Here is a 12,086-nt window from a genome sequence, read left to right on the forward strand (position 1 = left end):
AGCAAAATCCATTTTAAACAGCTCGGTTTCCTGAGAGCATCAGCATGGTACCTTTACAACAGTACATTTGCGGCATCAATCACCTAAAATAGCGTTCATTTACACAACAGCAATCATCTACACAAAAATAAAAATGAAATTTGACACAGTAGGCCATTCGGTCCATCATGCCTTTGCCACACCAACACCAGAGGTATCCATTCACAACACGGTTAATTTTTTACAGCACAGATCATTGAACAAGATTCATTTACAACTTTGTACCTTTACAGTTTGGTTAGTTTACAACAACGTTAATTCACTTACAGCAGGGACAATTTTTTTTTTAACTTTACGACGTGTTTACCTCCTATAAGGAGGCATTTACAGCTCTGTAGGTTTACATGATGATTAATTTACAATAAAGTTAATTAATTAACACCACAGGAAAAATTTTAAATGACATAAATTTTCAGCACAATCTCATTTCAGTATCTTGCTCCGCTGTGCAAATTAACATACCACAAGCAACCTACTGGTGAGAATAATTGTGTTTACAACCACTGCTTAGTGGTTTTCGTTTCGTTTCGTTTTCCATTGTGTCTATTTTGATCATAATAATAATAATAATGATAATAACAAGAAAGACATCGTGCAGAGCACCACACGTGCAGAATCCATAAAACAAATTTGACCTTAAAAATATCAGGTGGTTGAATTCATTGACCAATTATGCAAATCCTCTTCAAATTTCAAGTCAATCGGATGAAAATTGAAAATCTTAGAAATTCGGCCTCTGTCGACTCTTTGGCCTATTTTGACTTTTTGGCCTATGTTGAGCTCAAAATACTTATTCAATGAATTCAGTGACCTGATATGCAAATCATGTTCAAATTTCTAGTCAATCGGATGAAAATTGAGGATTTTAGAAATTTGTGATGTTGACCTTTCGCCTATGTTGAACTTTTGACCTCAAAAGCAATAGGGTTCTTTTCTTACTTATGACAAACTCTACCATCTGGTGAAGTTTTATGAAGATCGGTTTAAAATTGTGACCTGTAGGAAATTGACAAACAAACAAGTAAAACACTTCATGCAGATCACGGTACTTGCAAATTCCACTTCCCTCTCGAAAGGTTGCCATGGATACATCAAATTGTCCATTTCAATAAGATTAAAATTGTCAATCGTAACCAAAGCGCAGGTGAATCGGATGAATAAATGATTATTTTTCAGTTGAAAATTGATGATTTTAGATTATTTGACCTTGAGTTGACGTTTGATCTTTTGAACAAAAAAAAAATAGTGGGTTTCCCAATTCATTGACGCAATATGCAAATATTGTTCAAATTTCAAGTCAATCGGATGAAAAATGATGATTTTAGAAATTTGGCCTCAAGATGACCTTTGACCTTTGACCTCAAAATCAATAGGCTTCTCAGTTGAGACTCCCTCTACAACTTGGTGAAGTTTTGTGAAGATCGGTTTTAAATTGTGACCTGTAGGCGATTGACAGTCACTGACAGACAAATAGACAGAATAACAATACTGACTGACCAATATACTTGAAAAACCATCGATTATTTCGGAAGTAATAATGATAATAATATTAATAATAATACACAAAAAGTAATCTTTCCATTAAGGTTGAAATAATACCCTGAGCATACTCCATTTTTGTGTGGAGCCGACAACAAACTATCCGTTTACCAAAACGAAACTTCACCTGTATTTGTATTTCTACATGATCGTAGGGTCGAGAAATTTGAGTTCAAACATGGTGTTATCAAAAAAGGAGATGGCGATTGTCAAACTGGTGACAACGAACCAAACAACCGACAAAACAAAAAGATTAGGATATCTGTAGTAAATCGGTTCATTGTTCAATGTGCAAGTTACCAGTAACCCATGCTCTCAAAAGACATTCCTACAAATATTTTTGGGAATTTTATTTAGCACCTATAAGTTGAAGATCTTTTCAGTGAAAGTGGATAAGGAGATTGGTATCCCAGAGGTAATGGAAGTTTTGGGTTAAGGATCGAAATAAAACATGACAGGCTGAGTGTGCAAAATTAATTTACCTTTTCTGACACCAAAGATTCCACTGATTGACGGAGTGAAATAATTAAATTAAACCTTCAAGCTCTTCCATCAGGTTTCCTGGGATTTAATTGGAAAACAATTGGGTTCCCCTTCTCTGTGTTAGTATGAGTTTTGGTATTAAATTCACCATTTATTCAAGGTTGAGTGGTATGACATCGTTGTAAAGGCTCAACAGTCATTCGAAAATCGTACAATAGCTTCAGCACCACCTAGTGGAAATATATAATGGAATGCAAACTCCCCACAGTTGCCAACACGAAGTCATCCAGAAACTGACGATCGTTAACACCTCCGATTTAAAGCTCATCAAGTCAAAGCCTGTGCCCTCTTGGCTGCATCATTTTCTGGGTGTGCAGCACTGATGCAATGCCCTCTGTTACCAGCAAGCTGCTACTAATTTTGCTGACCTCATAAGGATGACAGACTGGGTCAACCCACCTGGGGTTGATTCAACGAGAGACAGGGGTTTGAACTAAACACCCTGGGATCTTAAGCCAGCCACCTTCACCGTTAAGCCAATACCAGGCTTGGAGGTACTGTATGATCTGATAATCTCAAACTAAGTTTCATTTTTTTGAATACAAGGCTCATGGAAGAGCTAGTACAGTGAACGGATCAGGATGTAACAGGCAAAAGCAGTACACAAAACATGCATGCATAGGGTGGACAAGTTGGACATCGTGGACGCATGGGGTGGACTAAATTCCTGTACAGTGTTAACACTGACTCCTTTGATCTATAATTTACCCTCCGAGAAATCCAACCTGACACCCTGTTTGCTTCACCTATAGCTACCTGGTACTATTCAGTCTGCTCACTCCCATGTTTGTTACCACCTCCAGATCCTTCTCAAGTGTAACATGCTCCAAGATAACCCCAAGATTGTAATCTTGTAATGAATGCATCATGTAATCTCTATTTTCATTATTCTTACCCATTCGCATCACATTACATTTCTTTAAGTTAAACTGCATCTGCCAATCTTTAACCAAATCCATTAAAATATGTAGACTTTCCTGAATCTCCCCTGTTTGCTATCGACCGAACATCCAAGTTTTGTGTCATCTGCAAATTTGGAAAGCGTACTCTTAACCCCACTGTCCAAAGCATTTATGTAAATTATGAATAACTACCACGGGTTTGGGCATTGCCCAGTGCTGTTCTCATCCTGTTGGCATTTTAAATAAATCAAAATTTTTAATATATATTTTGTGGGGCCTAAAACAGTTCATCAATCAACAATATCCCGTTTCCTTCACAAAGCTTGCCTCTCTGGACAGGTGGCAAGAAAGAAGCCATTACTGCAAAAGACACATCTCTAAGCTCGTTTGGAGTTTGCAAAGAAGCATCTTGATGACACTGCAGGCACGTGGAGAGAAGTTTTGTGATCAGACAGACAAAAATTTAACTTTTGGTCTAAATTTAAAGTGTTATGTCTGGCACAAGCACATCACCCAGTCAACACCATCCCTACTGCGAAGCATGGTGGTGGCAGCATCATGCTATAAGGATGCTTTTCATCAGGAGGGACTGGCAAGCTTATCAGGACAGAAGGGACAATGCACGGTGCAAAGTACAAGAGAATCCTTGATGAAAACATACTCGAGTTAGACATGAATCTGAAACTGGGGAAGAGATTCACATTTCAACAGGACAATGATTCGAAGCACAAAACTAAAGCCACATTGGAGTGGCTAAATAATAAGAAAATAAATGTTCTTGAGTGGACCAGTCAAAGTCCTGACTTGAACCCAAATTAACATTTATGGCGAGACTTGAAGATTGCAGCCCATCCACAATCCCCGTCAAACTTAGCAGAACTAGAGCAATTTTCACGTGAAGAATGGGCAAACATTTCACCATCTCACTGTGCAAAGCTGGTTGAGACCTTCCCACAAAGACTCATAGCAGTCATTGCTGCTGAAGGCACTTCCACCAAGTCCTGTCCTAAGTGGTTGAATACTTTTGCAACCAGTGAATTTTGATTTATACGTTGTGTTTTTTTTGGTATTCCTGACATTTGACCTCCTTCATCTATAAGGAAACAGATGACCAAGAAGAAAATATCTGCTATTCTTGACTTTTAACAACACACCTCCCGTAACCACGTGCTTCTGCTGGATCTGTTTCCACCCCCTGCGTTTTCCGATCCAAATTCACCATTCGCCTCACGATGTTTTCTTCAATCTCTCCTTTACCTAATCTAATGCAATCTTTTTGCAATCTTTATCAAAAAACAGCAATAATAATAATAACAATAACAACAACAATAAAAATGGTCTTTTATAATGCTTCATCTTCCTCTTTCACACGTGTGGTTCTCATTACTGTATCATAATTCACTACTCTTCTTCTATTTAAACAGACTGCTCTCAATTCGACCTTTCCTTCATACCTTGCCTAAAAAATCCAACTGTTACAGCGTTTCTTCTCTCCATCCTCTGAATTCTCCTTTATTGCATCCCTCAAGAAATGTCTTTAATCGCATTTCTGAACTAAATTTTTTTTGAACCCCAGTTTGCAATGAATGTTTGCTTTTAATCAATCGTTCATTTTTTCCAACTTCAGTGCCAACTCACCCCTCTCATCCCTCCCTCTCAAAGCAATCATCCCGCTCACCTCTATCAAAAACTCCCCCTCTCACTTCTCTCAAAAACTCCCCCTCTCACCTTTCTCAAAAACTCCCCCTCTCACCTTTCTCAAAAACTTCCCTCCCACCTTTCTCCCTCAACTCTCCCCCCTCACCCTTCTCCCACCATTCACCACCCTCACTCACCCTTCTCAAAGTTGCCCCCAACCTCACATCCACATAGCTGCATCCTTCCCTTGTCCTCTCTCCTCATCTCATCACTCCACCTCCTCAAATCCTCTACTACTTTCCCTCCTCTCTTGCGCCCCCTCTCCCCCAGCACCACAGAGCCTTTTATCCTCCTCATCCGGCCCCCTCCCCTAGATCTTCTGCAATCCCCCAACACTCTTTCAACAACTCTGCTTACTCCCCTCTCTGAAATATCTGCTGTTCTTCCTCCACTCCAATCGGTTATTCTGACCGCGTCCTTGTCAAAGTGGACATCTCTCTGGCTATTATTAGAGAACCACCTCACCACCGTCGAGTCTGGCATTTCACTCAAGCCAACTGGCAGGGTCTCAAAGCAGCAATCAAACTTACAGACTGATCTCCCATCGCTACTTTCTCCAACATCAACTCATCCTGGGAATTCTTTGAAAGAAACTTGCTCTCCCTCATGCACAGATTTATCCCCTCTCGTCCTCAGTTGTCCTACCCTTCCTCCTGCCCCTGTTTCACGGAAGCTTGTGGCGAGGCTGTTGTCCTGAAACAACTTGCCTTTGCCTCATGGAAAGCAAACCCAACTGAGGGCAATCTCAGTTCCTTCCACAAAGCTCAGAACAAGTGTGTATCTACCCTCAGGAGAGCCAGAAAACAACATCTTTCTAACCTCAAGTCTGAACTTTCAAACCTCTCTCCCTCCTCCAAATCCTGGTGGAAACTAATCAAATCTGATTCTGGTGTGTGTTCCCCCTCTATCCCCTCCCTTACCTCAAATGGCCGCACTGCTGACACTGCACACGAAAAGGCTGAATGCCGAAACTCGGTGTTTGCATCGAAATCATGTGTCCGAAACCCATTGCTTTTTATACCCACCTTACCCAGTCGCACCAAGCTGTCCCTGGACTCTGTGTCCTTTTCTTCTCACAAAGTGGAGAGCTTGCTGTCAAATCTCAACTCAAATTCTGCAACCAGTCCAGACGGCATCAGCCCACGTGTCCTAAAAACCTGCTCCTCTGCTCTTGCTCACCCTCTCTCTGTACTATTCACCCTCTCATTTGCTCAACGTCATCTGCCATCTGCTTGGAAATCAGCAAACATTACTGCTCTGCTAAAAACGGTGCAAAAACAGATTCCTGCAACTACAGACCAATCTGCCTTCTCCCAATCATCAGCAAGGTTGTGGAATCTGTCATCACTTCAGACATTAAATCCTTCTTCTTCTCCAATGGCTTGATTTCTGATCATCAATTTGGTTTCAGACCAGGTCACTCTTCCATGGACATGCTGCTTCTGCTCTCCCAACAATGGATGGAGGTCCTCAATGTCGGACATGAAATCCGAGCCGTATCCCTGGACATATCACGTGCTTTTGACACACTCTGGCACCCTGCCCTACTCACCAAACTCTCTCCCGATGGTATCCAAGGCCATCTCCACTCATGGCTCGCAGATTTCCTCTCCTGTCGCAGTCAACGTGTGGCCTTAAATGGAGTTCTTTCATCCCCTCTTCCTGTGCAGGCTGGAGTTCCTCAAGGTAGCGTTCTGGGCCCTGTTCTTTTTCTGGTTTTCATAAATGATCTCTCGGACTCTCTGGAAATCCTCTTTCTCTCTTTGCTGATGACTCCATCCTCTACCGTACCATCTGTCATCCCTCAGACCGGCAAGCAGCAGCTTCTTCGCTCACTGCAGATCTGGATATAATCACAAACTGGTCCAACACGTGGAACATGTCTTTCAATACAGACAAATCTCACACTCTCACAATGTCTCTCCAAAAGGACCATTTGGAAACCCCCCCACCCCCATCCACTTTCTCAACAATCCTCTGGAAGAAGTCTTTTCTTTCAAGTTTCAGGGTCTCACTATCTGCCATGACCTTTCCTGGGAAAGCCACATTTCTATCATGGCCTCCAAAGCCAGTCGCCGACTGCGAATCCTCCGAAGTGCAAAGTCCTTCCTCAGCCCTCCTGAGCTCGTGACCACAAACAAAGCTTTTGTCCACAGCCTGATGGAGTATTGCTCTCCCCTTTGGGCTGGTGCTTCTGCCTGTCACCTTTCTCGGCTTCACGCTGTGGAAACCAAGGCATTTAGGATCATTGGTATCTTACACGGTGAGGCTGAGTCTTTGGGCCTCTCACTTTCTCACCGCAGGCAGGTCGGTGGCCTTTCTGTCTTCTACCGTCTGTTAACCTAAACACAGTTTTGTTCAAAGCACATTCAAATTCCTTTCCTCAGTGCCCAGCCCCACAGCACGAGTGACTGCCTTTTAACACAGCATAGTGGACTGAACTAAATTAACTTTAAGATTAACTTACTTAAACCTGCTTTTAGTTACATTTCAAATAAATGGTATCTACCTTTGAAGTACTTATATATTATTGATCCATAACACAACGTCAAGGTTTTCGACAACCACGCCTTCAAATTTAAATATTTGTCCATCGCGTGTAAGTCTGAGATGAGTTTCTCCGATGATTATGAGGGGGGAAGGCCAGTGAGCTTGATGGGCAGATTGTGAACTCTTGAGAATGTTGATCCTCGACTTCTTAGTTGTGGCTTCATGGATTAGGTTGCCAGTTGCTCCACTGTGAATAGTAACTCCAACAGTGTGGTGGCTGTGGAATGTGTCGACGTATGGGGACTGTCACATCTGGACGTGTAAAGTGCTGGGTAACTCGGAACAGTGTGTGGCATTGGCATTCTCCTCAACGAGAGCACAGGTCAAGTCTGTCGAGTCCTCATCTGACTCATTGAGGATGTTAGCCACTTGACGCGCACATACAATGTACTTGTGGTCCCATTCTGGGAGGTTGGGGCATTCACTCAGGAAATGGTGGTGGTCTGTACGTTGTACCTGCTTGCATAGGGGACAAGACTTTGTAGGTCTGTTGGACTTTGGTCTTGTTGAAGTCTGCCTGTATGGTATTAGTCGGGGTGGTGTCTGGCAAGAGAATTGTGGCATTGATGTTGAAGTGTGCATCATCAGAAGTGTGAAGCTCATCAAACAGCGAATCTAGAGCTCGTGATATTTCTGGCTTTATCAAAGTTAGAGTGTGGGAACAGAGCTCTATACAATATTGTTGCCTGACGAGCCGGCGGGGGGAGGTTATTGTGGATTAGGTAAAATCACGTGAGCTCAACAAGGTTTTTAAGCGAGGGAGAGAGCTCTTTATCTTCGATGACATATTGGCCGTGGTGGGAGATGCCACTGTCCCGGGGAGGAGATCGTCTTCAAAAAATGGCATAATGCACTAATACAAATCTTCAGAATGTTCGTCACTACTGAGACTTGCTGAGGGACCACTGTTTTGGTGCACGGTGTGTAGTGGCCATTCTGGGAGTGAGAAGGTTCTCACTCTTAGTGAGCGACATGGTATACAAGTCAGTGTTTATGACACAGCTGTAGTTTCAGCTGGTAGACCACACACCCGTTTGTGATAGATGCAGAAGATCAGCATCCGGAGATGTCACTCAAAATCGGCGTTTTTCATGAAGTTCCGGTTGGTTGTGAGCTGGAAAATCTATGGAAATGTATCCTGACTGCCACCACATCATTAAAGTAATTGGGAGGACTTCAGGTCAATGAATCATGACAGCCTGGTGTTGAATTAATGGCTGGGGTGGCTGGCTTGGGATCCTAGGGTCTTAAATTTGAGCCTTGTTGGCTGGTCAATTAACACCAGGTGGGGTCGACTCAATCTGTCATCCTTCTGAGGTTGGCGAAATAAGTACCAGTGTACTGGTAGAAGGGCACAGCATCAGAAGCACAGAAATGATAGCTATATCCCCCACAAAATGATAGCTACCCAGCAGCCTAGTTGCCAGATGCAAGAACAGAACAGAATCATGATAAAACACAAAACTTATGAATGAGTGGAAGACCTTAATGCCATGTTAGAACATAGGCAGGCTGCAAGATGGCAGTGCCAGTGGGTATATATATAACAACAAACAACCTGCTGGGGACACTAACCAAACTGGCGTGATCTCCAACGTTGTGTGCAGTTTTGGTCACCACAATTTAGGAAGAACATAGCTGCCATAGAGAGGGTTCAACGAAGGGCTACTAGATTGATTCCGGGCCTAGCTACGAGGAGCGGCTGAACGAGACAGGGCTTTATACACGAGAAAGGAGGCAGTTACGATGAGATATGATAGAGATGTTTAAGATAATGAAGGGTAACGATAAAATCAGGTCGGGTTGTCGGCGACTAAACCGTTTCCCCCACCAAGTTTCCTGGTGAGGAGGGTGTTTGGATATGGACACCCAGCAGGATGAAGAACAAAACCTGTCAAAGGGTGGAGGAGCTCCTTGTGAGCCAACGGCCATCCATATTTAGTGCCCAACTGTGTCTGTGGACGTCCTCCTGCAGTTGGGGTACTTTTCATAAGGAGGTCAGTGGCAGCATTTGCACTCTGGGCAACGTAAAAACTTTCATTCCGAAAAACATTCAAAAAGCACAAAAAGATCTGAAACCCACTCTGTGGGAGTATCTCCTGTTGCTTCCCTCCGCAGGGCAGCTCACCGGATGACGGGATTGGGGCAAAGCCTTCGGGACCCCCAATCATTGACGACAGTAGGGAAACCACGGGGTAACCTTCCTGGGTCAGATTGCAGTAATGTGTGTCGGGGTGGTGCTGAGGTGTCGTCCACCAGACGGCGGTCTCCTTTGGTTAACCTGAGGTGGTCCCTTTGGGTGGGTGCCTGGAATGTCCTATCCCGAAGAGAGTATGATCACCTGTCTCTATTATCATCTGAACTCAAGAGTTTGGACATCGATATTGCAGCTCTCTCTGAGGTTCGGAGACCGGATGGTGGTGAGATTATGGGTGGTTAAACCTACTATTGGTCTGATCACTCTGATGGTTACCCTGCCCAAGGAGTTGCTGTAGCTGTAGCTGTGTCCAATAAGCCGACTCCAATGATAAATGCGGTAACACTGGTTAACGAGCGTATTATGAGACTAAGGATTTGTCACTCCTTAGGTCTCATTTCCCTGGTCTCTGTTTATGCTCCGAATGAGGCGAGTGATCTCACCGTGAAGGATGCATTCTACGCCACGCTCGAGTCTGCGGTTGATCAGTGCCCTAGACGAGATACACTTCTAGTCTTTGGGGGATTTCAATGTATCGACTGAAGCTGATAGGGATGGTTATGAGACATGTGTTGGTCCCTATGGCTCTGGAATTGTGAACCAGAACAGCACTGTTCCTTGACTTTGCAAGAAGTCATGGACTTAGGGTGGCCGGTTCATGGTTTCAGCACCCACAAGCTCATCGCTGGACTTGGTATTCCAATCCTGGTGGTGTGGCAAAGGAGATTGACCATGTCCTCATTGACGGTCGTTGGAGGATGATCCAGAACTGCAGGGTCCACTGGAGTGCTAAGTTCCTCCATGCTGACCACAGGCTTATTTATCAACTCTGAAGTTGCAGCTTAAATCCTGGAGAATGGTACCATCCCAGCCAAGGCTGGATGTTGGCAAGCTCAAGGATGAGAGGGTAGCTGAGGAGTTTGCAAGCAGGTTGAGTGAATATTTGGTGGGTCTGGATGCTTTGGGGGATCCTGAAGAGTTGTGGAGTGCCTTCAAGACCACCACCCTTGATATTGCTGGTGGATACCTTGGAACTCACCATAGGGTGAAGAAGAATTTTGTCTCTAAAGGGACACTGGATACCATTGACCAGAGTCACAGGGCCAGGCGGAATGGCAGAGCTGAGCTGTTCAAGGATTTGAGGAATAAAACTGTATGTGCACCAACGGTGGACAAGGAGGGCTATGTGCGAGGAATCTGTGAGGGGGTGGAGGATCACCTGTGGTCAGGTGATTGTCGTCCTGCTTTCAGGGGAATTCGCGCATTGCGTTCATCCAAGCCCATCCCTTGGTGTGCTGCAGTTAGAGCAGAGGGTGGTGGGCTCTTGAAAGAGGAGTCTGAAGTGAAGGCCTGCTGGGCTGGTTACTTTGAGCGGTTGTACCAGGCTGATCCATCAGCTGTCGAGTTGGATATCAGGGGTGTTACAATCCCTGTTGCTGACCCTCCAATCAACTGTGGTCCACCTTCGCTTGTGGAAACACAGGCTGTGTTGAACCGGTTGAAATGGGGTAAAGCTACTGGGATCAATGGCAACCATGCTGAACTTCTCAAGGCTGGTGGAAATTCTGCACGCATGTCGTTGCATGCAATTCTGTGCTCTGCCTGGAACACAGGCATCATCCCAACTGACTGGAAGAGGGGCCTTGTTGTCCCTCTCTGGAAAGGGAAAGGTGATCGCCAAGACAGAAACAACTACCGAGGGGTGACGCTGCTCTCAGTGCCGGGCAAGGTCTTTGCTCGGATAATTCTTGATAGGGTTCGCCATCATCTGCTTGAGCACCAGCGTCCAGAGCAGTCAGGCTTTACACCAAAGTGGTCAACGATTGACCGTATCCTTGCTCTTCGTGTCCTCACCGAACGTAGACGAGAGTTTCAGCAGGGGCTGCTTGCAGCCTATGTTGATCTCTGTAAAGCGTTTGATTCGGTGAATCAGATGCCTTCTGATGGATTCTTGGTCTTTGTGGGGTGCCACCAAAACTCATCGATCTGATGTCTGATCTATACTTTGGTACTGAGAGTGCTGTGAGACGTGGTGGTTCCATCTCTGACTTATTTCCAATTGTTACTGGAGTTCTTCAGGCATGTGTACTAGCCCTCACACTTTTCAGCATTGGTGTGGACTGGATTCTGGGGAGGATGTCGGAGAGATCAAGTTGCGGTGCACCGTTTGGGATTGTAAAGATATCTGACCTTGATTTCGCAGATGATGCAGTCATCTTTGCAGAGAATCTGGATATCCTTTTGGAGGCCCTCGAGGTGTTGAATGAGGAGTCGGAGCCGCTGGGATTACAGGATTCCTAGGTCAAAACTAAGATCCAGGTTTTCATTGACATCTTGGATACTGCTATTCTGTCTGTGCCTGTTTGTCGTGAGGATGTTGTGGTCACGGAGAGATTCACTTACCTTGGCAGTGATATTCACATCTCTGCTGGCTGTGAGCCAGAAGTCAACAGACGTCTGGGTCGGGCCTGGAGAGTGATGGATTCACTGGATCATGGGGTGTGGCGGTGCCGGTACCTGTGCGGGAGGACGAAAGTCCGAGTCTTCAGGACCTTGGTGCTTCCAGTCTTGCTCTATGGATGTGAGACTCGGACTCTGACCAGATGTCTGAGAAGGAG

Source organism: Eptatretus burgeri, chromosome 12, assembly GCF_056783735.1.
Source record: "Eptatretus burgeri isolate ZD-2024b chromosome 12, Ebu_testis_v1, whole genome shotgun sequence".
Taxonomy (NCBI): domain Eukaryota; kingdom Metazoa; phylum Chordata; class Myxini; order Myxiniformes; family Myxinidae; genus Eptatretus; species Eptatretus burgeri.